The sequence below is a fragment of the Mustela nigripes genome, chromosome 18 (genome assembly GCF_022355385.1).
Source record: "Mustela nigripes isolate SB6536 chromosome 18, MUSNIG.SB6536, whole genome shotgun sequence".
Classification (NCBI taxonomy): Eukaryota; Metazoa; Chordata; class Mammalia; order Carnivora; family Mustelidae; genus Mustela; species Mustela nigripes.
In genome coordinates, this window is record NC_081574.1 from 8392683 (window position 1) to 8416981 (window position 24299).

Below are 24299 nucleotides of genomic sequence, written 5' to 3' on the forward strand. Positions count from 1 at the left end.
ATATGTTATCTTTGATTCCCTACCTACACTATTTGGTTTGTCATAACTTGCCCTGATGCTAATTAGATGACAGAATGAACGGATGTGCTTTCACAGAAAAATGGCAGGTGCTAAAAATAATAAAAAAGGTATTACCTGAGCTTGAGTAATTTCATTATTATGCATTCAGACAGTTTGGAAATCTGTGGAATTTCTGCTGGGAAACAATTTTTCTTTACTGAATGGGTCATTAAAAAGTCCATTTACTACAAGACACATGTTTCAAATGTCTCTTTTTCTGTATGAATTTGTAGAATTTTCTCTTCAACTGTGGAAGCTTAAATTTCATTGATACAATTTTAAAAGAGTGAAACAAATTTTTTAATACTGAGTAGTTATGTTTTTTAAGGATGCCATGTTCAAATAGCATTAGCAGAAGTTGATTGTAGATTTCTGTGTTAGGAAAATGAAATATTGTTGTCTGTCAAGCTGCAAGGTATATCTTATTATTTACGTGAAAGCTTAATGATCTTAGAACTGCATTTTAAACAACAGATATTCAACATCTTAGATTAGGACTCATCTCTGTAATTTAGAGCCAAAACCTCAAAACAAATAAGGTCTATGTGTGTAAAATATGTGCATATTTTTAAATGCTGCATAAAATACAAGTATATATTACATATTTTACATTATCCCCACTCCTTAACAAATATTACAGTAATTTACCAATTGCTGAGGTTCAAAAAATTAGAATGTAGATGAAAAAATAAAACTCTACACCAAAATTTGGCCCAGGATAATATTTTTATTTTTAATTCCAAATAAATTCAAATATGAATAAGATGTATTTTTAGAGGCTGCCCTCCCAGTGGAAGATATCCAGGTCAAGTGTCCAAAAATCCCCCAAAATTCACATAGAATCTTATCTACACGACACTGAGTGTCTGAATAAATAATTAAAATTGAGACCTAAGTAGCTTAATTTCCCCTGTGTGATATGAAATGGGAAAATATTTACTAATATGGAGATGATTGGCTTGATTCCGTGTACCATGTCTGTAAGTGTTAGTAACTGAAATACGAGATGGTGAATGACTTAATTTTGGGATTCCTTTAAGTTTCCGTAGCCTCAGAATGGGGAGCAAAGACATGAAGCTTCATTCCTAGATGTTGCTCGCATATGGGAAGATTTGAGTTACATGGTAACAATCATGATTCCCCTGTGCAGTACAGTCTTTAAAAATAACTTTCCGAGTGTTGGTTTTCACAATTACAAATAAGTACAATTTACCTAGTAATTAAAATAGAGATGTTAAAAAATGCTGCCTGGATGCCTCATTTGCAAGTACAGTTGGTGATCTCTGTTTTGAGGCAATCTGTTTCTGAGTTTAATCCTTATTTGGAAATTTCCCTGAGGATATGATTCCTTTTCTTACAAAGTGATGTGAATTATTCAAAAAAATATTGAAGTGCTACTTCCTTTGCTGTTCTTTTAAAGAAATGAATAATTATTTGCAATATATAATTTGGCAGTAGCCAAAGTATTTATTCTGGTGAGAGCACCCCCCCACGCCCCTGTCAGTACACAGACTGAGTTCCTTTTTGTATTTAGCATCTCTTTCTGTCATGAGAAGATTTTGAGATGCTGTATTAGCCAACATTAACATTACCCTGCTTTGACAGTAAAAATGGTAACTTTTCTTGAACAATTAGAACAAATTAATTCCTTTTAGCAAAGTATGCATTTTGACTAGCACATGTTATGTTTTTAGGAGACCCAGACATTAAACGTACTCATTTTGAGATCCTCAGATTTTGTTATATTTGTAAATTTAATCAGTTCAATTCTTCTGTGAATTCTTATTATTGAAATATTTTCTTCTGTACAGAAAATACATCAATATTTTATGAAGAAATGTACATCTAAGATTTTTCTAATGTTTCTAATGTTGCATTTTTTTTCTGGCTTAAATTATATTTTCTAAAATCATGTGAGTTAAATGAACTCAACATTACCAAGTCATTGTAAAACTATCTGGGGATTTGGAAGACATGCCAGGTCAGTGTAGACGTATCAGGGGGATTATGTACACATACAATGTCAAGGTGGGTACACCTGAAGATGAAGGAGCCATTCCTGTTTAATTTAGAACTTGATGGGGAATTAAGGAGATGTTCAAGATCAGGATGGAACCTGGTGAGTTAGAGAGACATCCTAGACCAGAAAAGATGCCGCTTGGAGATTGAGGAGATATCCAAAGATAGTGATTGAACTGGGCAATTACAGATCCAACACTGGTCAGTGTAGAAAAACTGAGGATTTAGACACTTCATGTACAGTTTAGTGTGTACAGGCTGTGAAATTAGGCTGATATCCTAGGATAGTTTAGAAACTCCTGGGAATGAGAGAGACATTCTATATGATGGTTGGTAAACCTGGGAAGTTAGGGAGAAATCACAAGTCAGTATAGACACACCTGGGGTATAAGTGAAACCAACAGTGTTAGGAGTAGAAATTTAAGGGAATTTGGGAGATATTCAAGGTCATGGTAGATACATTGGAGAAGTGGGAAGCCATCCCAGCTCAGGGTAAACACATTAGAAAAAATAATTAACTCTCTAATACGTGTCTTAGTCTTTGTCTTTTGAGTCAATAGGACACCTGATTTTTAGTCTATCATTTGTAACAACATGACTTGAAGTTATGAAAAATGTGCTCAAATAACATTTTTTGGAAAATTGCACTGAAAATTTTCTTGATAGAAGAATACATATAAATTCCATGACAGTTGTGACTTACTTCACATCAAAAAGTTAACATTCCTTTCTAAATGTGCTTTGTATTTGGATAAATTTTAGATATGAAAGAAATACCTATCCATGGCTTTAAAAAAACACATAGTAAGTTTGATGGCTATGTATGCCTTATTCAAATGTGAACACAGGAAACCATAGAGATTATTATTTTTTTCCCTTTGGAGCTAAAGCAGTTGGGTAATGGATAACAAGCCACCTGTCTTCTATTTGGAGAATGTGCTCTTGTTGCTTTGTGTTCAAAGAAACCCTCTTGGTACCCATTGCTCTGTTCTGTGTAGTGGGTTAATAAAGTTACAGTCTAACGGTCTTTTTGACTAAAGTATACTTCTGAGGCTCTATTGCCCAAAGGGTCCTCACGATTAGTGAAGTCATTCCCAGTGCTCCTTTGATATTTTGCTTTTCTGTCCTTTCCTGTGGGTAAATGAGGAAGAAAAATGATATTAACTCTTCACTTCCAAACTTGGATCCGTGGGCATCTCCATTGCCGGCCACAGTTAAGACCTGGAAACCGGTCATTTCCTTTGCCGTGTTAAGTCTGCCAAAATAAAAGTAAAAGCTAAACAAAACAAAAGCCCTATTTTATTAATGAAGACATATATTTGCTATTGGTTTTAGAAGTATACTTAATTTTGATATTTTCCTTGACAAGCTTTTCATGTGGAAAATACACATTTATACTCAATTAAAGCCAAATAGTCATGTTTCAAGTACATTATCAGTTAAGTAATTTATTGAACTTATGTGTACATTTTCCTCCTTCATTTATTTAAATTTGTTAATGGCTCACAGTGTAGGAAATCAGGAATTGTTCACTGGATTTATCCTTTCCAGTTTTAATCTGATTCTTATTTATTCATGACTGCTAAGTTTACTCAGCTATTGTTACTGAGATCGTGTTGGGAAATAACAAAGAAAATAGAATTGGATTTTTTTTTTTTTAAAGATTTTATTTGTTTGAGAGAGAGAGAGCATGAGCTGGGGGGAAGGGGAAGAGGGAGAGGGAGAAGCAGACTCTCCGCTGAGCAGAGAGTCTGATGTGGGGCTGGATCCCAGGACCCCAGGATCATGACCTGAGCCAAAGGCAGTGGTTAACTGACTGAGCCACAGGGCCTCCCGGGTGCCCCTGCTGTATAATTCTGTATGACGTGTTGTCTTATATTCCCTCTTAAAAGGCTTGAAGAATATCTGAACGTTTTGTACTCCTTACTGATTATCTCAATATATTTGGCTCCGTAAAATTTTTTTCCTTCTTTTTTTTCTTCAAGTGCATTATCTATAAGTGATGATTAATACTCATATTAATAAGTGTGCTTTTTAAAAATACAACTTTACTTCTAGAGTGGGCATAACTAGGGTTTCCTCATGCTGTTTCATTTTTTTTTTCATGACCCATTTCATATTTATACCCCACGTACTCTGCTGCTTTAGCATAATAGCTCTTCTCATGTTGGGGTGGAGAATCACCTAAGGAAAATTTCCCTTTTAACCCTGACCTCTGCGTTCGGCACTGGCCATCCGCTTGGCAATCATCCATGAGATTCTCTCTTTTTCTCTTTTGAGCTGTTGTACATTTACCTGGTTAGCCTCTGTCAGTGTGGATCATGATAACTTTTGCATTTAATTGACCTCATTATCCATCCGGATCTCTCTCCTTCAATGGAAGATGTCTCGACTGGGAATCTTGAAGGTGGGCAGGAAGTCCATTTTGATATGTTCTTCATTTACTCTTATGCTGTGAAGATCTTAGGGGATTGGATTTCCATTATGGCCATCTATAAATTAATATTTTGAATGTTTGCTCTCTGTGATCATGCAGTGAATTATTTTCTATACCTTCTCCCAATTAAGTTTTCAGAGTCATATTATGGAACTGCTGGCCCATACTAAAATTTTGAATTCTGCTGAGGGAACCTTTTATTACTCCTTAGCCAGTGTGCAATTTTCTGACTTGGCATTCTTTTTCATTTTTCCAGGGATAATCTCTTCCCCAGAATAATTTACTTCCTAAACCTGGGAGTGTAAACCTAACAAGTAAGATTCAGGTTATTTTATTTGGTCTTCACACCACAAAAAGTTTGTTCATTAGTGTTTCATTGATTACTGCTTCTCCTATATTCTGTGAATTGCATGTTCTAAAAACTTGTAAGTGAAATCACATTTTTCATAGAAAATCAAGTTTTTGTCAGGGAGCACTTCCTAAATTTAGCAAGAATAATTTCCCTCGTTTCCATTTCCAAATGTGGTTATATTTTTATAGTAAAAAGTTTAGGGGCGCAGTTACCAGGAGGTGGTTAGCTGAAAGCATTCAGTACCCGGAATTGTCAGATGGGACCGTTTCCCCCATAAAAGCTTCCAATTATTCTAGCTTCCGTGATCTCTTTGCCTGTGAACTTTTATAGCTTTTGCAGCTGAAATAACACACCTTTGTCCTAATTTTATGATGTCTTGAATCATTTCATGTGTGTTAGATTTGCCTCCTGAAGTAAATGATAAAGGTTTTTTGGGACAGAGTTTATGTGTTATATACGTCTAGAATTCCAAAGCTGGCATCGTTAATAAGACTGAATTTGTTAGTTACTAAATACAAACTACCTCTAACTTTTAAACAAAGAATATTTACACAAATGATTAACCATTAACGATAGCACTGTGGCGATGTAGACATATTAATTTAAACTTAAATTTTTATAGGTAAGGAAAACTATCCCTAGAAATAAGGTGAATGTGGAAAGCAAAATTACTCTCTTTTTGCATTGTTTGCTGCTTTCTATGGTGTGTGCTTACACAAACATTGTCTGTTAGCATCTTTATTGGTGGATCATAGAAATAGTATTCCATCTTTTTTTTAGATGAATGGCTATATAAACATATATTTAAAACACGCAATTCAGGCTATTTAAAATAGGAACCTCAGACAAATGATTCATCTCTCACCAAAACCAAAATTTGTTAATTGATTACTCGAGTGATAGTAATGATTTATAACTGACAGTCGACAATCAAATATAATAAGGGGTTAGAGCATAAAACTTATATTAAAATAAGATTTCTATATATAATTACCATATGAGGTAATATTGTAATGAATTTTTAGTCTACCTACCAGTGTCTCTTTTTTTTCTGCAACCCTCAATCTGTAAGCTATTAGCAAACCCTCAAGTTACATTGTAGTGAAAATTTAACACTGAAATTTAAAATAACAACAAAATGTATTTCACGTCTTCTTTCTGGGAGACACGCACGTAACTATACCAGCTTTGCAAAACATTTTTAAAGCACGAGTCTCCCTAAAACATATTTATGTAAGGTAAAATACATATTCCAGCAATTTACTTTTCAAACTTTTCCTCCTACAGAAGTGTTTGTCATTCTGTGTTAGTAGTAAGCAAACTATAAAGCATAGTTAGATCTGCATTAATTATTGGAACACTTACATGCATGCAGTCTTTGAATCAGTAGGTGTAATTTCTACTCTGTTCTTCAGGGTGACCTTTGTCTTTACAGACTTGTCCTCAGCCCATAAGAAACCAAGTGCATCTTCCTTACACAGGTTGTCGTGCTGAATGGTATAACCGGGCACATATGTTATAAAATAACGATAGATCCCTGTACGAGGGGGAAATACGCTTTTTGTTCCCTTAGCCGGACATGGAAGTCCTCGGAAGCAAACTACATACGTGGGAAGAAAATAGGGAGAGAAGGTTGGCGAACCCACCGTGTGGGGTGACTGCCCTCTCGGCTGGCTGGCTGTCCTCTGGCCCATCACCTCTTCAGTGGATTTAATCTGGAGCCGAAATGCTGCAGTTAAGACACTGAGCAATGACCTTTTGTTCATTAACTACCCACCCCTTGATTTCAGTTCTCATTTACACAATGTCAATATGCTTGCGGTACTTTCTGCTCTTCTCAAACAAACTATGACCTTTAATTGAAAGGAGAAAATTAGTTGTGATACTGTGGCAAGAGATGTCTTAGGGGATTTAAATTCGTCAGGCCAGGTAGTAGCTCAGCGTTCGGTGCCGAGAGGACGGAAGGTAGGGGACAGAAAAAGTCAAGTGGAAAAACTCAGAAGAAAAGGGATATGTGCAGTATATTTATCAGCAATGGATTAATATGAAACCTGCAGGAAGAAACAATGGAGGAACGATGCCTGGATACAGCGTTCGTTGTCTTCCGTCTCAGGTTTTCATTGTGGGAAATGGACAGTAAGCTGAGAGTGGCTGCTTCTCTCTCGCTGAAATCGCGCTGGTGCTTCCTCATCAGCTTCCTAACAATGGTCCAGTGTCCTCCGTTAGCTCTTGTCCTCCTAAAGGCTTAACGCGAACAACGGAACGTCCCGAAGCACTCATTCGCCTTATTTGTCCTAAATTCTGTGTACTCCCATAGCACAGCCTCTGGGCCCAATTAAATGATTCTTAAAAATTAGGATTGCAAAAAAGGAAAAAAAACAACAACACCTGCCCAGTGTTTTTACAGATGCCAAGCCTGAATGATCCTGTACGTCGAGGAGCTGACACAGGCGGTGGTCATAGAGGAGAGGCAGTGGAGACCTTGCGTGCGTCTCCCTCACCCCTTCCTCCTTGTCCTTCGTAGGGACAAAAGAAGGCAGCCTTCTTTCTCCCATCATCCGCTGTCACCGAGCTGATGGGGCTGCCGTACAAAATTACCTCTAGAGTGACACGGAGTTTGTACTAAGTTCAGGCAGGTCACAAAACTGAAGATCAAGTAATATGCAATTGAAAGATGATTTTGAGGCGCTTTTCAGAACATTAAAGGCATTTGCGTGTTGGCCTCGAACAGTGGCACGGGGAACCCATGAAATAGATCAGGCAATTTTTTCCAATCATGGTATCTGCTCTGGGAAGCTTCCCCTTCTTTCCCAGGCAGAGTCAGGGGTGCATGGATAGCTCCTATCCAAAGACGATTTTAGCCCAGTGTCTGACAGTCTGAAGGATCATGAGGGGGAAAGTCACGGAGTATCTGCAATAAAGGCCATCTGGAAATTCTGAAATAGATGACCATCATGTGTCCCATCTATCTCCTGCCGCATAACAAAGCACCCGCACTTGAGGACAGAACGTGGCAGTCATGTCATCGATGGCAGTCATGTCCTTGCGCCCTGACGTTCTGTGGGAGGGAGTGGACGGGGCACCTTGGGGATGATTATCTCTGCTCCACGTCTGCGGCTGCTCCTTGGAAGACTTGAATGGCTGGAAGGGACGTGCCCTTTGGAGGCTGGAGCCACCCGGCTGTGGGGGCGGGGGTGGTTCTCCAGCTCCGGGTCCGACTGTAGGCTCACTGGGGACTGTCAACCACTCCCTTATACCGGGGCTCGCTCCACAAGACTCAGGATTCTGCCAGCAAGGTTGCTGGCTCCCAGGGCTGTGTTCTGGGAGGGAACACCCCGACAGCTAGCATTCCAAGACAGCCACGGGGAAGCTGGATGCCTTTAGGACGGGGTCTTGAAAGTCATAGAGCAACATTTCCTCCTTCCTCCCTCATTGGTAGCTCCAAGGAGTCAGGGGCCTGACCAGGTGTGAAGGGAAGAGACAGAGACCTGACCTCCTGGAAGAAATGTCAAAGACTTTGAGGCCATCTTTTAGGACTACGTTGTTACAACCCTAGCACCCTTCTCCAGACTTTTTGTACTTCCTCCCTGTATCTCTATTATGCAGTTTTTTGTTTCCTTTTCTCCCCACATGACTATGAGTTCAGATAAGACCAAAGTAATTTTTAATCTTTGAAATTCAGGTTCTAACACATCAACTAAAATTAGACTTACTAAAAGTGCTGAATTAAGCAATTATGTTTATAGACATGCCTAGAGGAAATTCAATACCTAATAATTGGAAACAATTAAAATTATATGGTTTATCTTTTATTTAAATGTTGTCATTTGTACCTGGACCACTTGGTTGGCATGAGTCTAATAAAGCTTCATTTTTTTTTTTTAAGATTTTATTTATTTATTTGACAGAGAGAGATCACAAGTAGGCAAAGAGAGAGGAGGAAGCAGGCTCCCCGCCAAGCAGAGAGCCCGATGCGGGGCTCGATCCCAGGACCCTGGGATCATGACCTGAGCCGAAGGCAGAGGCTTTAACCCTCTGAGCCACCCAGGTGCCCCATAAAGCTTCATTCTTAAATGAGGTTACTTGCACCAATGGTAATTTTTTCATTTACTCTGTTGTTTCAGAATTTTCTAGAGATGGACATTTGGGAAGGAGGCAGTATTTTTAGGAAAGCGTCATCGAATAAATGCGTGAATGACAATGACAACAAAAGGCAAGAAGAGTGTATGCCATCTCGCCCTCCAGGTAAGATTGAAAAGTGCATTTTATCATGAAGAAAGGGGATGGTGAGGGAAAAAAGAGTTTGACTCCAGAATTTTACATTTAACTTTACCATTTATGTTCAAAATGATAACGGCCTTCCTGCTATTCCTTGAGCAGGACAACACATGCTGTGCATTTGCCTGGGTTGTTTCTCCATAGCGTATGAAAGCCTCACTATCAGTTCTTTAGAACTTCTGCTTAATTAGGACCCCTGGGGGGCATAGTTGGTTAAGTGTCTGATTTTCTCGGTTTTGGCTCAGGTCATGGTCCTAGGGTCATGGAATCAAGCCCCACTCTGGGCTCTGGGCTCAGCCGGAAGTCTGTTTCTCCTTCTCCCTCTGCCCCTCCTCTTGCTTGCATGCTCTCTCTCAAATAAATAAATCATTCTTAAAAAAAAAAAAAAAAAAAGAACTTCTGCTTAATTATCAACACCTTCGCCTTTCCTAACCACAGTTTATGCTGTCCCTTACCCACGCAGTTAGCTGTAGAGTTTTGTCATAGCACTGATGTATAGCATTTATTTATTTATATGTCTTTCCCTCCCTTACGATGCAAGTTCACAAGGATAGAGCCTTTCTGCTTTACTTCCTACTACAATTGCAGTTCTTAGAACAGTCCTGGCTCAAAGTAAGCAATTAATATACATTTGTTACAGAAAAGAATGGATACAAAGAATTTAAAACTCCGTTGTGCAAGAGCTTGGAAGATAATTAAATCTGGATGCTTTAGGGATTTTATATAATTCAATTTTAAAAATAACATCTAAGGCATTTGATACATGATATTTGTTCTTACGCTTTTAGAGGAAGCACCAAGACAGAGATGAAGAAGAGGCCAAGTGCTGGTATATTCGAAAATGCTATTTTAGACCACATGTGAGCTGCTCACAAAGGAGGTGGCCTGAAACTCTCTTTCTACACCGTGAGATTATCACCTACGTCCAGGTATGAAAAAGAGGCTTAAGCATTCGTTACAGGAAGTGTTTCATGGGAATTTCCTTGGACAGAGATTTTAGGGAGTAAGTTACATTTTTGCCTTAACGCAAGTGAGAAGAGCTTCTGGAAAAGCACGTAGGACCCTTGACAGATGTTCTCTGCACTGTAGACTTACTGTTGCAAGCAGAGCATGAGGAAGGAAGGCAGGAGTGGGGGGTGTGGGTGGCTGCACGCTCCCTGGTGTAGGGGCCAGACGTAGCACCCTCAGATGGGAGCTGGACGCTTGGGGCTTTCAGGTTTGGAAAGGAGCCCCGTCAGAAAGCCCCTGAGCATTACTTCCAGAAGAGTCCATGTGAGTGGACCCCTGTAGCAGGGCTCGGTGGGGCTGTGTGAGTTCCCTGCAGTAGGCTCTTTTCTCCGACAGGATCCGCAGAAGATCACTGAGGTATTCCCAGGAGCTCCCTGGTCCATGGGAGAGAATATAGTAACTTGGTTGTTGGTTAGCAATGGTTTGAGACTGCAGAGGAAAGGATGAGAAAGTTTCAAATTGGATGAGAGGTTCATGCTCAGATCGTAGGTAGGAAAGGACTTTTACACTCTAAAAATTGTTACTGGTAACAGTTATTACTGGTAACAACTGGGAGTGATCACAAAAGAAAAGTTGTCAGATGTTAATACCCATACCTATATTGTAACAGATATTCCCCCACCCCCGGGATTGATTTACATTTTCTTTTTTAAATTTTCTCTGACCCCAAACAATGTCTGTGCTTTACTCATTGTCTTATGTGAGCAGTTTCAAGTAATTTGAAAGCCTCTGTTGGGAAGTGTGACTTCCCACAAAGCAGGTCAGGTTCTCTTCCCTCATCTCTTCAAAGTGACCCTCGGTGGGGTCACTTGGTCCTTTGGAAGGATTTGAAGTTTCTTAGGCAAGGGGCACTGGGGCAGGGGCACCGTTGGTTGAGCAGCACCCTTGATCTTGGCTTGGGTCATGATCTCTGGGTTGCGAGGGAGAGCCCTGCCTCTGGCTTCACACTTAGCGGGGAGTCTGGCTGTGGATTCTCTCTCCCTTTCTCTCTCTGCCCCTCACTTAACTACTGTGCACACACTCTCTCTAATAAGTAAATAAACAAATCTTAAAAAAAAAAAATCACTGGGCACATATTATCTCTGTGTAGCCCCTGTAGGGTTTGTGAGAAATACACATGGCTTGCCCCAGCTGTTGGTTTCCAGAATTTCTCCTGCTCTGTCTGCATAGTGTGTTACCATATCTACTCACCTCTGTTTCTCTTTCTGGTCTGCTTCACAGACCTTGATTAGGCCTAGGTCATTGTTTTTCTAAAAGTCCAGGGCCCCTTGAAGCTTGAAATACTCCCAGCTACTTGCCAGTGCGAAAATTGTCACTCAGAGACAGACTGATGGTTTTCTCCTAAACACTCATCCCCTTGCTCTCTAACATTGCCTCAGTTCTCTACCCTTTTGATGAGCCAGAGGTGGGTGCTAAGCTAAGGGTACTGTGTGCAAGTGCTGCTTGGAGGGGAGTTGGCTAGTTCTCTGTGGATTACAGGAGTGGCTGATACCTGTCTTCCTAGAGTTTGAGCTGAATCTATCATGGAAATAATCCCATTTGGGCATACCGTGTACTGGCTTACTAAATCCAAACACATATCTAAAAACACTTTGTGATCAAAGAAAGTTTATCATAAAAATGGAAGGATAGTTACACTTGGCCGAATTTTCTAATGTAATTCAGATCATTAATATACTGGGAATAGTCACATAACTATAGCAATAGATGCTGAATAAGAATTTTTCAAGTTCATTATGTTTTTAAAACTCTGAAACAAACAATATAAACACTGAAATAATTTATAAAGTTATTTCCATTCGTGATAACTGTTTTAAAAATGCTGAGGGGGAGCTTGGGTATCTCAGTCAGTTAAGCGTCTTTGTCTGGATCTCAGTTCTGGTGTTGATTTCAGAGTCATGAGTTCGAGCCCTGCCTTGGGTTCTACACTGGGCATGGTGCCTACTTAAAAAAAAAAAAAATGCTGTGAAAATTAAAAGGAAATTCTCTTCATGTGTTAAAAGCTTATACTATAATTATAGTAAATGTCATATTTAAAGATTAATTTTCAACATTATCTTTGGTCAGGAGTAAATCAAGGGTGTCCACTTTTCATTACTATAGTTCAATGAATTGCTAGAGATTAGGCATAATTCTTTAGAGTCTTATAAATGTAGATTTTGACACATTTTGAGAAAAATAATAAAAAAGTATAAAACTCTATCATTTCATAGACATGATCTCCAGAGAAATCCCAGCAGAATTAACAAATGATAAATTCATAAGAGATCTGAGTAAGTTTGCTGAACATGAGGTCAACTCATTCAGTTTTTAGGCATTCATCTAAATCAGTAATGACTTCTTTCAAAATGTAATATAAAATTATTGGACAAAATAATTAAAATTAAAAAGTTTAAAATTTTTAAAACTAAAGGGACAAAAATTGAAAGGACATAGAAATTTATCTGGGAAAGAATTTGCAAAACCCTTATAATAGAAATTTTAAAATTGTAGTGAAGGAAATAAAAGCGGATGTGAATAAATGTAGAGACATAGTATGTCTTTAATAATATAAAGGCTTACTTTCTACAATAACTTGTAAGTTCAGGGTGCTTCCCATAAAAATGAATTTTGAAGAATTGGGCATACATACATAAATATCTATGAAAAGCTCAGTTGGTTAAAAAAAAATGAAGTAAAATACCTCCTAAGAGATATTGTGCTTCAAAGTCTAAGTAATAAGCATGATTAATGTTATTGTAGAAAATAGCAAAAAGACTAATGTAACAAAATAGGGTTCAAAACAGACCCCTTGGTTTGGTAACTAGATAATGGTAAAGTGGTCCCACATCCAGTGGGAAAGGCTGGACTGGACATTATTTGGGAAAACAGACTACACAGTAGAGGAATCACGTCCACTCCTCATTCACACCACACACAGTGGTCAACTCCAGACTGATGAGTGAGAGAAATGTAACTACTAAAACTATAAAAACTGTGAGGAGAAAGTTCTTCACAGAGCCCTAAAGGCACAATGCGTATGGATTTGTCTACATAAACATTGAGAAGTTTTGTTCAGTGAGCAGTATCACAGGAAGAATTAACATTTGGATGACAGATTGGGTGAAGAGGTTTGCAAAGGGTTTAATATTGAAACTAGACTAAAACTATATTCCAGGCAACCAAAAAGGATGAAGAAATTAGGAAGCAAATTGGCAAACTATAAAAAGGCACAAAATTATGCTAATTATGTGAAAGGTACCCAGCCTCTATAATAATCAGACAAATGCATACTAAAACAAAAGTGAAATACTATTTTACACTTGTGGGGTTCACCTCAGGAGAAAGATCCGACCGAGGGTTGACAAGAACGAGGAGGAATGATAGTGTCCTCCATCGCTTGTGGCAACATAGCCTGGTACAGCCCTTCTGGAAGGAATTTCATAGCAGTGAATTTATGAATGCTTATATCTAACTCTTTAACAATCTAGTATTTGTTATTACACCCCAGAAAATCTAGTCCTCACTTCTAAGTAGGGTCATACTTGATTATTTTTGTGGAAGAAGAGAAGTAGAGTAACTTAGGTATTTTATTATAATTCCTATAATGAGTGAAAAGAAGCAAATGTGTTGGTCACATGCTGTGGTTGACTCACAATATGTCCAGTTTTCAAAACCTAATGTTGACTGGGAAAAGTGAAAACATGATTTGTGTCAAATGTTTAATTTAGTTATTTGAATCTGTGGTAAAAATCAAGCATCATGTTAAATTATAGTGTAATACATAAGGACAGTGTATTGTACAGACATATTCTTTAATAAATCTTTTTTTTTTTTGAAATCTCCATACAAAGCTGAGTAGAATGTTCAGTGTTATTCCTAAAAATTTTTCGGCATGCTAGGTTTTTAAAGTTCTGCTTTTTTGATCGCGGTATGGATAACTTTCGTAAAAGTCTTTTCTTTATGGGTCTTGACAATGCCATCAAACACACAAAGAATATAGAACACATTTCTGTCATTGTAAATTGGAAAACTGACAGGTCTGACATTCTGTACCTCTACTACCAGCCAGTATTTGGGAGAGTAAAACATACCAAGTCTCGGTGTCATTTGTACAGAATTGCACTTTACTTTTTTTGTTTCTGAGGGCTTGGTGACTAACACAGTTTGGATGTTATCCCTTGTATACCAGATTTTATGCGTGAGCCCAACTAACCCAGTTAGCTGTCTCTCCCCTCCTTCCCTGTTTTATTGGTGAAATCTCAATCTTACAAAATTAAAGGATATTTTGCCAATCTGATGAACCAGGCATACACACATTCTGATAGTTATTTATTTACTTTAAAGTCACACTGGCTTTTGGCCCATATCTGACTTGGACTTCTTTCTCTGCATTATTGATTAACTGGAAGAACTATCGATTGGAAAAGCAATGGAGAATAAAGATAAGGGAGACTAGAAAACACGTCCCTAAATAATTGAAAAGGATTTATAGAAAGGGGATATTACAGTTCTTAAATAAAATCTGAATATGACTGATGATCATAGCCATTTGACAGGGATTAAAATCTCATGAGGTAACAGTGTCATATAATCTACAGGATTAACTATCCGTGAAAGTAGCCAAGATTTTCTCCATATGTAACATTAAAACCTGAGCAGTTAACTAATATGGAGTGGTCAGTGGCGAATAATGGCATTTAACAAAATCTGTATAAACGTGAGTTCTTCCATGTCCCAGATACAGGAAAATCTGATATTTCACTGTGCTAAGCCTTCTTTGGGGGCAATGAGAGGTTTCATCTTGAGCTCCGTGCTTCTGTTCCATGGCATTTGTTCAAGATACTTTTTAAATTGCAGGAAAAGTGCAACTTGTTGATCCTTATGAGTGGATTCATTTACAGTTCTGTCCTTCTTGAATTATCAGAGATTTTCCTTAGAAAATGTGCATATTTGGCATCCAGCCCTCCAACATCTTGCAAGATTTAATATTGATATATATCTTTTTTTTTTTAATCATCCCAGAATTTCAAAATGCCAGCTGTGGTATGTCCTTTGTATATTATGAATTAAAATATTTGCTGTTCTTTAAAATGCCTTCTTATCCACGGTTCAGCTTGTATTCAAAGTGACATCCACAGACTAGCATAAACATAGTTTGATCGCATTTTATTCTCAGCTAAGTATTTAATAATATAAATCCAGGTGCTAGGTGTCTTTCACGTGCTACAAGAGAAAAATAACTGATTTTAAATGATTTTTAGTTGTAATTATAACAATAACGATCCTTCTTTTCCTGATGGTCCCCCCACCCAAGGTGGCCTATTTTTATCCTGACATTTTTGTCCATTCTATGAATTTCATCATGGGGAAGAAACAGCAGTTTGTCTCAGAGCAGCTCAATTTCGATCTCCAGGTGACAAGCTGATATTTCTTGCCTTTGAAGAAGCTTTTAATATGATGGGTTAAATGTCAAGGAAAAATCTCCCATCATATATTAAACCGTGCTAACCTCATTTCTCTTAATATTAATGACATATTGACATTTGATTTTTTTTTAAAAAGTGTTCTTTAAAAAAAAAACCAGATATAAGGATTTTAAAAGAATACATTCATTTAGGTATCTTGTATCTTGGTACACATCATTTAGTGTAAAGCCAACATAGTTGTAAGTATGAAAGAAATCAACTTAAAAGTTACTTACTTTTACTGGTGGTACCGCCAGTTTAAAGAGTAAAATTTTGAATCTTTAGACTAAAAATTATGTGAAAAACTTCATTCATTTTCATTGTAAATATGGTATCTGTTATGAAAACATGAAGGAGAGAAAAGAGTAATAGAGGCGGGAGAAGAAATAATTTCTCCTTATCACATAAAAGGAAAGCGAATTATAAATGGCGGAGTCTAAAAATGATTTATTAAAAGTTACTGGCTCCTTCAATCATTCCACCCAACAATGTTTTGGGAACACAAATATTATTTAATATTTGTTGAGAAAATACATATTATACTATTTGTTTACTATCTGTTTACCTCAGGCAATTCATTCTACGACAAGTACAACATCTATTAAGCTACTTGTTAAGCCTGAAAGGTAATATCTTGTCATAGCTTTGCAACATAACAGGACATGAAATAAGGCACTTCAAGAGACGTGACTCATGATTCTCACACCCTTAAAATGAGGAAGAGATGTAAAGTTTGTAGGCTGTTATATAAACGCTACAGTTACCACTTCCACTATTTTGTCCTCACAAATATCTCTCTACACACACACACACACACACACACACACACACACACCCCTGAGGAAGAGCATATTCAAAATGTCTATTCTGTACTTTTGTTTTGGTAGCCACTATCCACATGTAGATTTTAGGTTTAAATTGAAGTGAATTTTAATTAAAAAAAAAAAGTTAATTTCTTCATTTTGACTGGTCACATTTCCAGAGCTCAGCAGCTTTCAGTGGGCTGCCGGCTGCTCCGTGGAAGACCAGGGGTCTCAAACCTTTCTGTCCTCACAGAAAGTTCTATTGGAAAGGGCTGCTGCTTGACTTTTTAGTGTGAAAGGAGGTATTTTTTTTTTTTTAAGATTTTATTTATTTGAGAGAGAGAGAGAGTGAGAGCGCATGAGAGGGGAGAAGGTCAGAGGGAGAAGCAGACTCCCCTTGGAGCTGGGAGCCGGATGTGGGACTCGATCTAGCGACTCTGGAATCATGACCTGAGCCGAAGGCAGTCGCTTAATCAACTGAGCCACCCAGGCGCCCTGAAAGGAGGTTCTCTTGAGATACCTTTGTTTCCTTCTTGATACTGTAGATGCGGTTTTTGGATATCTAGTCATGCATGTGTGTCCGCGAGCGCGGAGCTGTGATGACCCCCCTTGTACATCTCACAAACCTCTGAAAACATCATCACCGTCATTTGCTCTCAAGTTTATGTTCTCAAGAATGTACCTACCGATGAAATAACAGGACAGCTTGGTGTTAGAATCGCACTACCAAGCAAAGAAGGTGTATTTTCTTAGGGGAAATAAAGAGTAAGCATTCACGGGGGCGCCTGGGTGGCTCAGTGGGTTAGGCCACTGCCTTCGCCTCGGGTCATGATGTCGAGGTCCTGGGATCGAGTCCCGCATCGGGCTCTCTGCTCAGCAGGGAGCCTGCTTCCCTCTCTCTCTCTCTCTCTGCCTGCCTCTCTGCCTGCTTGTGATCTCTCTCTGTCAAATAAATAAATAAAATCTTTAAAAAAAAAAAAAGTAAGCATTCACGTTTGGTTCCTTTTGTAACTAAAACATTTTAAAATCATTTACATCACTTATATACTAAATTGTACAGCTGAAACTAGTATTACGCTATATGTTCACTAACTAGAATTTCAGTAAAAACTTAAAAAAAAAAGATGGGACCTGCAAAAAATAAATAAAATAATTTTCTCGGCTTGTTTGCAGGCAAGCTTTAAAAAAAATTGTTGCCTTTTTTGAAACTTTCCTCTTTGAATGAATTTTTCTTCAGAATGTCTTATTTTATAATTGGATCAGATGCTTGACATTCAAAACAGTCCTTTGAAGGAATTAGCTTTTCCTCTGAAAAGTTCTTGATAAAGGACCTGGAAATTTCAAACAGCAGGATATGAAAATACAATAAATATATTAATAAAATATAAATAAAAAATTAAATACAAGGGGCCCAGCTGACAAGGCCAGCATGACGTACTAGAAGCCATTTTGCAATGCTTACGTGCTTTAACCAAACATTAGTTTATATAAAATCAATTCTGTATAAAAGCCAGTAGCTTTATCCCTACTTGGGAAAAGAACATGCAGTTCAGAGAGGTTACCTGAGTCACACAGATTGTGATTGCAGAGAACAGATTGAAGCTAAGTCTTGTGCCTCTGGTGTCCTGAGAACTGGCTGTTTAAGAGCAAAGCAAAACCAAACCAAACCAACCAAACAAACAACTGCACCCCCCCCCCCCCAAAAAAAACCCCAAAACCACAAAGCCATGATTTTCTGTGAGTGAATACTCCTCCCTGTTTTGATGATCAAGGGTTTTCAAAATCCCCACATACTTTGTTCTGAGCCACTCTAGAACATTCTAGAACACCACTGCTGCTCTGCCTCTTAACACAAACCCTTTGCATTATGGGGACTAGGTGAACACTTTTACTAAGAACATCGTGATAACATGGACTATTCCCTTTCTTGACTCTGTATTTTCTCACATGGTACTGTATTTCGGAACATCTATCTTAACTTTAATCCAAGTATGATTATTTTTGAAGACATCAAAAATACTTCGCTATAATTCTCTTTTACTTGAACTCTGTTGCACCATATTGATCCTAAAAGAAAATAAAAATTTTAGCATGCAATCATTCTTATCAAATATTCAATTTGATTTGTTTTTCTGCTTTCTCAACAAACTTATTCCAGGCTGGTGTCTGATCACTAGTTAAAAATTAAGCTGAGGGGCACCTGAGTGGCTCAGTGGGTTGAGCCGCTGCCTTCAGCTCAGGTCATGATCTCGGGGTCCTGGGATCGAGTCCCGCATCGGGCTCTCTGCTCAGCAGGGAGCCTGCTTCCCTCTCTCTCTCTCTGCCTGCCTCTCCATCTACTTGTGATTTCTCTCTGTCAAATAAATAAATAAATAAATCTTTAAAAAAATAAAAAAATAATAAAATAAAAATTAAGCTGAATAATAGGGCAAAACCTAGGAACTTCCTGTGTGTTTAATAATAGCCCGTGTAACCCATGATATCCAATGTGAGATTTTATTCTCACAATGGAAGAGAAGCCTTAAGCCTCTAGTGCCTGTATTATCTAATAATTATCATAAAGAACAATATATTATTAACTGTTAGTGTTAGATTTATTGTTTCCTTTTCTATAGATGTTTTCCAATTAGAATCACAAATAATAAGCATTACAAGTTCCACCCAGCAGACCAATTTGCTCAAAATAGGCATGTGTCCCTTGACACTAACTTGGTCCCCAGGGCCAATGTGGAGGCAGCGTTACCCTAAATCTGAGACGCCGTTCCACAGAACAGAGACGATTGACGTAGAGTCTGGTCACATCTCTGACAACGTTCTGGCGTAAATGGTGGTCATTATGCATGGCGTTCCTCATGCATAAGGCCATGCCTGGAGCTCGTTCAATGGGCAGGTTTCTGGGTGTCTTTACAAGAGATTCTAAAGCAGTAGATTTAAGAGTCCCTGAGGAACCAGCACTTTTCACAACCACACCGTACGGTTTGGATAGAAGCTTTTTATTCTTTTACCAGCACAGAAATAAGACAGAAGAAAATTACATACTTGCATGTCACTAATTTCAGGTTCCTAAGCACATTATTTTTCCATGTTATAGGGACTTAGCATTTCCTTAAATGCATTCCTTTACATCCTACTCTTTTTTCTTTTGAATTCTATTGGCATTCCAGTTTGCCTTTTATTATGCATTTTATATATCATCTTTCACTAAGACCTGCCTTGACCTCCTACCCCTGCGCCCAGCAAGTTCATGTCTCTCTCCCCTGCATGGGGAACATCGTGTACATCTGTTCTTAGAGCTGTTCCCCTCTGTGCTCTCTTGTTTGTTTGGTTTTGTTCCCTACTGGTCTGTAGGCTTCTGTGTTCCTTCTGAGGGACTTTCACATGGTAATCACTCAATAAGTAATGTTGAATAGATGAATGGACAAATCAGCTTACCAGCTACAGAAATTTCCTTACTGAGACATACTTTATTATTAGGTTTTTGGACCATTAAAAAAGATCACTTTGCATGTTTTAAAAGTGCTGTTATTGAAAAAATGACCATCATGTTTCTACATGTTCCGTGTATAACCACTCAATTGATAAATTCCTTTAAGAAGAGATTTGTCTCTCTTAAAGAATTCATACCTTCATGGATGCAGAGCTGTCGGAACTTGGATTTGAATTCTGCCTCTGTCAGTTACCACTTGAGTAACCTTGGGCAATTTGCTTAAAATCTCTAGGCTTCAGGATTTTTATCTTTAATATAGGGCTATAATCTTAACTACCTTTTGAGTTTTGACTGAATCAATATAGGTAAACCACTTACAATCATAAATTTTGGTTGTGTTTTTTGATAGCCTTGGGTAGTTATCATCTGATTTAAGGATATGGACTTGAAAAGAGAAATGACTCTGGATTAGTAAGGTGTTTAGACTGACTCCATTCATTTGTTGCCTTTCCCAAAATAAAATCCAGGCAAGTGTAAATAATAAAAATTAAAGATAATGTATAGCAGTGCATAGATAATTTGGAAATGTAATACTGTTAAGGAGACATGAATTAATAAGTCTTGATGAAAGCATTTTATTTTATAGACGATGGAAGCAGAAGAACACATTCAAAAAAGTTTCAGCACATCAAAAAAGAATCAGTAAAACTGAACTCTCAGAACAGGGGAAAAAAGGAACCTCTGATTCTCAGTTTTTCCCAATTCTTATTGATGGGCTTTTAATCATTTGCTTTAGGCACAATGATATCAGCGGTGTCATTGCTATGCTCCCACAGCCTCCGACCAGCCTGGATGGATTGTAGAAAGAGATGTTCCTAACAGGCTTTCTCTTTAGAACCGAGCAGCTTTGGTTGCTGCACAAATGTAACACGTTGTTCAACAAGGGGGTGCTGCGTTTCTGTAAGAATCAGTGGGGTGGAACCAAAGTCTTTGGGCAGGTAGGAGCTGGGAAGGAAACTGAACAAAAAAACCTGGTTGGTACAGAAAAAATTGACAACAGAAGAGCTCCACTTGAAATAAAGGGCAAATTTTTCCATTGTTTGGGGAGATATAGAGGCACACGTTGGATGAGGGGTGGGGTCACATGGAAGGCCCTAGAGCTGGAGCTTGTTATATCCATTTTCTGCCTCTGTCCCCAGTTAGGTATTGCTTCACGAGGGCCTTGCTGAGTGCGGACAAGAGTAATGCTAGCCTGCACTGGCAGGTCGGGCCACTTCTAGGTTGCTTACATTCAGGGCTCGTTATGTTGGTGTACAAATATAAACAGGAAGGTGAAAAAAACATATATATATACACACACATACATATATATGTGTATATATGGATGGCATTGGTCAGGGACCCTGGTATATGAAAATGTTGAGAACATCAGTAGAGTGGAACATTTCAGCCATATTTGCTCCACCTGTCCTACTTAACACCACAGTTTGCAGACTCCGTTTTTGCTTCAAAGGAGGAGGAAGCTAGCCCGTTGGGGAGCTGTTAGCTATTTTGATACATCTGTCTTCATCCCTCCTCGTTAGCCTGTAATTGCTATAGCGGTCTTGGCCATTGATTCCCTCATTTACTGCTGTAGAACCTTTCCAGATCTTTCCTTGGGCTTACTCATTGATAATTCCTGAAGATATCATTATTCATTTATTTATTTTTGTAAAGTGGGTGATATGTTTGCATTGGCTCAGACAGCTGGGATCTAATCGTTCCTCGGTGAGTCTTTAAGTGTAGTAGGTAACGGCGCTGAGATTGAATCAGTAGTTTCGGAGAGCTCTAGGGTAGACTCCATCACGTCTGGATTACTTGAAAGCCTGCAGCTTGACTAAGCGGTCCTTCGCCTGGTAAGCCCCTGTTCACACTTGATTTGCCATCAGTGTGGGAATTTATGGGAGGTCTGTGTCCCTCTTACTCCCTTTGGGAAGAGGAAGGAAAATACAACGTCAAGTCTGGGATAGGTTTTCTATCTTATTTACTTAATGTTTGTCCAATTCCTTTGAAGGCAGTTTTGTCAGCTTAGGCACAAGCAATGGAGAGCGGTAGTGGATCGTGAGGGTTAGCGTCAGCCCCTGAAGCCGCGTGTCCCGGGCACAGTCTTAGCGTTGACACCTTCTGTTTGCACGAGCATGTTCGTTACTGCGTTTCCGTTTCCCCATTTGTAAAATGGAGCCGTAGTGGGCCCTACCTTATACCCACTTTATAGGGTAACTGCAAGGATTAAATGAGTTAATATATCCAAAGCATTTAAAACAGTTTGTGGCAACTGGTGTGCACTCTGAGTTTTAATTCTCATTTAGATGTGCAATATTTATTGTATGTACCTATCACGTACTTCACATATTTCCTACATGCGTGCATCTGTAGTCATACATACGAGAATGGCGTTTCTCTTGCATGTTGTTACTTTGTACATTTATATATGTATTATAGATATTTAAAGGATAAGTTAAGATAGTTTAGAGATGTATTGTTATCACACAAATGTAAAGAGAAAACAAAAATATTTGACATATTGATTAATGAGAGAACCAACAAGATATTAAAACTGATTTTAAAAAGTATTCAAAATTCACCCCCCCACACATATATAGGTCATCAGGAATGATGGAATAAATTTGCTTACTGATCTATACATATATAAATACATGTGTGTGTGTGTGTGAGATAATGTGCTCTGTCTTACAGTGCTGTATTTATAATTCTAACTACCCTGCATTTTGCTATTTATTATATATATTACTCCATTACACTTGCTCTCTCGATGTTTATAAACCTTGTTATTAATTTGTCCTCATTTCTTTTTGAATGGAATGATCTTTACCCACTTACGAGCTCCCCTAACCCTTCTAATTCATGAGATTTTTTGTGTTGTTTCTCTGTGCTAACATTTGTAGTTTTGAAAGACGGTTGATCTTCCTGTAATTTTTCCTGTTTCATGTATAAAATCCTGTCGCTTCTCCTCTATTATTAGAATATATTAAGATACTAAATTGGGGCACCGGAATGACACCGTCAGTTGAGGATCCGACTCCTGGTTTCTGCTCGGATCATGATCTCAGGGTGGTGGGATCCCGATGTCAATCTGCGTGAGAGTCTCTGTCTCTCTCCCTCTGCCTCTCCTGCTTGCACGCGCTCTCTCTCTCTCTTAAATAAATAAATTTTTTAAAAAATAAAGTACTCAATTATCTCCTTGGGTTTGTTTTTCTTTTTGTCTCGTACAGTGCACACCCTACAAATTTGTTCAACCCCTTCCCACATACCCAACGGCTGTTGACATGGAGCCCTAAGATTTTCTCACTTTAATAATTGCCTGCTTGAACCTCATGCAGAATCTCTGTCACTAACACAAAAGACAATGTCTTTTTTTGCTTCTTACTCTACTTTTAGTGATATTTGAAAGATGTCTCGCCAAGAGTTTTATTACTCATTATCATTGCTTTAATTATGTATTCCTATAATTCTTTTGTGAATGTGATTAAGTATCCTCTTTTCTCATTATTGTTCCTGGTACAACTTCTAAAATCTGCATCAGCTGATTGCTTTCTTCATCATTACAATTTAAAATCACCTCTTGACTATCTTCATCCCTCACTGAAATTAGTTCAAAGTCCCCTCCTTGGATTAATGACTCCTCCTCGCCCGAGCTATGCTCGCCTTTCTTTGAGAGATAAATAGATAAGTAGCCCATTCCATAATCATCAAATCATGAGATTAGAAGATAATGCTAGAGGTTATTTAGAGTTGATTCCCTGGATTCCAGATGTGGGGGAGGACACAGAAAGTTTCCTGTCCTGATGTTCTCTGTACAGAGGGAGTTTTGGGAGCATCTTACGTGAATGCGGTTTCTTTCTACGCTGTGATGCAGAGTTACTAAAAGTGAAGGTTCAATTAACAGCTACAAATTCAAGTAAGTTGAAATCACATTACTGCCAATTATCCTTTGCTGGTACGTGCCAAAGGGGAATATTAACCAGTAAATTAGCATGTTGAATGTTTCATCGACATACAAATCAAATTCAGGCGAGTTGTCTCTTACAAGGAGAAAGAAACAAGCATGGGGCCTTGGTTCACTTTGTAGGACAAGTGATTCGAGGAGGTACCGGGTTTTAGACAAAACATAATTTATCTTTAAAATGATTTTGGATGTGTTCACTGATAATACTATAAACTAAGTGCTAAGCAGAGAATGTTTCCAGAGTTAACACAGGTTTCTTAAAGTTTGTTTGTTTGTTTTACCAATTTACTTATCTGTCTCATAACTGATAATTTTTTTAAGAGGAAAAAAGGGAATTTATTGTAACGCTGTAGGATAGCTACTTTAGGAAGATCAGGTGTGCAGTTCCGATTTGAACCTATGTGATCTCTGCCTAGCTGCTCTCATGTGTCCCGTGGTCAGCAGGCCCGGCTGTCGGGGCCG

The 24299-nt window shown here is 38.3% G+C and overlaps 2 long non-coding RNA genes across 3 annotated transcripts in view; one reads left to right on the forward strand and one right to left on the reverse strand.

Annotated features, from left to right (window-relative positions):
* Positions 1-3775: 3775 nt before the first annotated feature.
* On the reverse strand, positions 3776-6600 carry LOC132006503 (uncharacterized). Of its 2 annotated transcripts, XR_009401118.1 has the most exons (4): positions 6515-6600; positions 6234-6358; positions 4375-4571; positions 3776-4072 (listed from the first exon to the last, which is right to left on the reverse strand). It is a non-coding gene; the product is annotated as an uncharacterized LOC132006503 (long non-coding RNA). The 2 variants fall into 2 exon arrangements; XR_009401117.1 differs by having other exon boundaries at positions 3776-4571.
* Positions 6601-9001: 2401 nt separating this feature from the next.
* Positions 9002-24299, forward strand: part of LOC132006609 (uncharacterized) — a 28122-nt gene continuing 12824 nt past the window's right edge. The window contains exons 1-2 of the long non-coding RNA XR_009401155.1: positions 9002-9113; positions 9935-10075. This is a non-coding gene — a long non-coding RNA (uncharacterized LOC132006609). The remainder of the gene's footprint in view (positions 9114-9934; positions 10076-24299) is intronic.